Raw genomic sequence first — 3,305 nt, forward strand, 5'->3', positions numbered from 1 at the left:
AATATGTTGAGGGCAGGCATTTGGCTAAGTAGTTAGTATCTTAGAATGCCCCCTCCAACACTGGCATGCCTGGGTTTGAGTTTCAGCTAGCCTTCCAATCCTAGCTTTCTGCTAATTCACATCCCGGGAGGCTGCAGTGATGGTTCAAAGAAATGAGTCCATGCCACCCGTATGGGTGATATCACTGAGCTCCTCCTTCCTCTTGTGGGCTTATTTGAAGATAAATCTGCAAATGGGAGTTCCCTCTGACTCGCTCTACTTCTTAAATCAATGCTGGAGATGTTTTATAAAATGTATTTGGAAGAAAGAATGTGTCTGTTCTGAAGATGTGCGGACTTTGTTTTCTTGTCATTAATTTCTATGCAATACAGTATGAAAATTATTTGCATAGCATACTATGTTATATTAATCATTATAAGTAACCTTTAGCTGATCTAAAATATGTGAGAGGACAAGCATGGATGCTATGAAAGCAGAGCTCTATTTTATACAAAGGCCTTGAGAATCCACACATTTTGTAGTCATGAGGGAAAGGAATGTACCTTGGAACCAAATCCTCTGAGACATCAAGGAAGGACTGAATGCCCATATGTGGCTCTTGGTCTAGTAGAGACAAAAGATGCACAATTGTGTAAAAAACTTAAAAACATACTATGCACTTTGTAATTTAAAAGTAGTGAAGAAAAGAAGTTGGTTTTTTCCTTTTAAACATCTGCCCCATAAACTCATATTGACTTCTAATGGCTGCAACCCCCAGCTCTGTATTTCCTGAGTCAGGGCTGTTGTTAGTGATGTTCTGCAGCTGGTGTACAGGGGAGTAATCTCAGAAAAAAGTACCCTGCTTCAGAAATGCTTCTAACTCTAATACATTAAAAGTTTCTGGGTTTTAATATCTTCTGCATGTTTTGTGATCTGGTTTTCTCGGGGTCCTCTGGGCTTTTTAAAACATTTGCTGTCAGAAATACCATTTACAACACCTCCAGGGAATTTCAGGACTGTGAAAAATTGGCAGAGCAAAATAGTACTCCATTCCTGCAGTTAGGTCTTTAATTTAAATCATTTAAACATATGAATTTTGTCATGAAAGAAATCTGACTATCTGTTCCCAAATGCTACATTAGTTATAAAAGAATAGTATAACCCAGGTTTTCATGGAATTTTCAATTCAGGAAAACTCTTCTTGGAGTAATGCATGAGATTTAAATGAACATTCACTGGATGGTTGAGTTTTATAAAAGACTCAGGCATGCACAGAATCTTTTCAGTTCACAGAAGTGATGAAATATGAGGTTTAAAAGAGCTGTTCCGCTCTTTATTGTTTCAATAGCTTCACTCACAGGAAGAATACATTTTGAGAGTATACAGATAACATGTGGGCCCTATTGACCTAACCATTTAACAGACAACATTTTATATTATCAAACAAGAAACAAACCTGGACTGAGTCAGAGGAGAATTTAATTCAAATGGATGATTGCAAGAGAGGGAGAAGGACTATTACAAGGGGGGGAGTGCGGAGTGCTGACTGTGAAAGCCCTGGAAATGTCTTCACAGTTAGGTAAAAAAAAAAAAAAAAAAAAAAAAAAAAAGGTTTTGTTTTACAGAGAGAGAAGGTTTCGTTTGTTTTGTTTTTGTTTGATATTTTAATTTATTATTATTATTATTACCCTTGGCCTAGCCTGCTTTCTAGATCTGTTTTCCAGCTCAAAGCTGAAGGTAGGCCAAAATTCTAGGAATTGGAAGAAAGAGGGAAGCGTAACAAAAGTTAAGAGCAATTTTGTTCCTATAGATCTAAGTTCAACAGATCATTTATGAGAATAATGGGAATTTGGTGGGACTGTGTCCAATCTTGCCATATAAAAAAGATGATTCTTGGGCCCAGTCCATTAGCCTAGCAGCTAAAGTCCTAGAATTGCATGCACTAGAATCACGTATGAGCTCCGGTTTAATTCCCAGCTGCTCCATTTCTCATTCAGCTCTATGCTTGTGGCCTGGGAAATCAGTCGAGGATGGCCCAAAGTGTTGGGACCCTGCACCTGCATGGGAGACCCAGAAGAAACTCCTGGCTCCTGGCTTTGCATTGGCTCACCTCTGGTCATTGCAGCCACTTAGGGCTTGAACCATTGAAAGGAAGATCTTTCTCTCTGTCTCTCTTTCTCTCTGTATATCTGCTTTTCAAAAAAAAAAAAATCAGCATTATCAACTAGACAGAATGCTCCTTAAAAACAGGTCCAATTCAATAAGATGCTGGACTTTATGCTAGGTTTATGCTTGCAATGAAGGAATCTCAACTGAACTTGAACTATGGTAATGCAACAAGGTGGAGGAATCCAACATGAGGGGAGGGTTGAAGGAGGAGTGGGGGGGATCCCAGTGCCTATAAAACTGTATCACATAATACAATGTTAATAACAATAAAAAAAAAGGTCCAATTAAGTTAAATAGTATGCTTAAAGTGAGGGGAAAAGTGTCAATTGCCATGCGAAGCTTGGTCAGTGTTCATTTATTTTTCTTTTGGTATGTAGTTTTGTCCAAGAGGATTAAGATTTTGATGTGTTGATACACATACATTTTGGAAGTTGCCATCAAGGGAAAGGAAAGAAAACTGCTGAATTTTCATGTGAAAGTAAATGGTTACATGGAGTGAGAAAAAAATTACAAAATTAAAATTTTGTTTTCTGTTATTTTGAAATTTATTTTTATTGGAAAGTCAGAGTTACAGAGAGAGGAGAGATGGGAGAGATCTTTCATCCAATGGATATTTCACTCCTCAGATGGCCACAACAGCCGTAGCTGAACCCATTTGAAGCCAGGAGTCAGGAACTTCTTCTGAGTCTCCCACATGAGTGCAGGAGCCCAAGGCCACCCTCTGCTGCTTTCCCAGGCCATTAGCCAGGAGCTGGATCAGAAGTGAAGAAGCCATGACTTACCCCAGCACCCATATGGGATTTCAGTGCCATAGTCAGAGATTTAATCTACTCACCACAGTGCTGACTCCAAGAAATTACAAATTGTGAGAAGCAGGCAATATCACGATGAGGGAGCCCAGGACTGAAAGCAGGCTAGATTTTTTCCATGCCACAGCTCCTAGCAAGTACACACATTGCTATTTCTTACCAGCATGTGCATGCTACACAAAACAGGACAGAAGCTTTTTATAACAAATATTTGCCAACACACAATGAGATTTCAGCTTTGGCAAGAACTAGTTAGAAAGGGGTCCATTAATACTGCATCAATCTTCACACTAGCTAACACATAATTGCCACTCTAGCTCCTTCGAAATACTATGAAAATGACAAACA

Source organism: Ochotona curzoniae, unplaced genomic scaffold (genome assembly GCF_017591425.1).
Source record: "Ochotona curzoniae isolate NIBS_2020 unplaced genomic scaffold, NIBS_Ocur_1.0 scaffold_1852, whole genome shotgun sequence".
In the NCBI taxonomy this organism is placed as follows: domain Eukaryota; kingdom Metazoa; phylum Chordata; class Mammalia; order Lagomorpha; family Ochotonidae; genus Ochotona; species Ochotona curzoniae.